We start from the raw sequence: 470 nt of genomic DNA on the forward strand, positions 1-470 counted from the left end.
ATCGCACATGTACCCGCAAAAGGGGACTGCAAAGGAAAACAAGAAGGCGGCAAGAACATTCCGGGGAAGCAGGAAAAGGAACAAAGAAGTCGGTAAGAACAGGGAAAATACAGGGCGCCGGTAGAGAGTCCAATTCACTTTGGGAAGGTAGTGTTGCTGAGAAGAGAAAACGATACGATGATTATAATGATGTGATCAAGAAAATTGCAATATCAGAGAAGATGCAACACACAGCAGGTCACGTTTGCAATTACTCTACGAGTCCACCTTCATGCTGATGATTTTTTATTGTGTATGATTATCCGAAGAAATCTTTCTTTTTTTCGTAGTTTTTATCTTTTTTAGAAAAACATTCATACATCTAGATGACTGGTCATTAAAAAAAGGGCCAAGTCTACGTCTGTGTAAAACAAACCGACGGGATTTCTCATGCTTTTTTTCTTCTGATTTTCCTGTTTTCTCATGCTCGT

This window comes from Penaeus monodon, chromosome 27 (assembly GCF_015228065.2).
Source record: "Penaeus monodon isolate SGIC_2016 chromosome 27, NSTDA_Pmon_1, whole genome shotgun sequence".
In the NCBI taxonomy this organism is placed as follows: Eukaryota; Metazoa; Arthropoda; class Malacostraca; order Decapoda; family Penaeidae; genus Penaeus; species Penaeus monodon.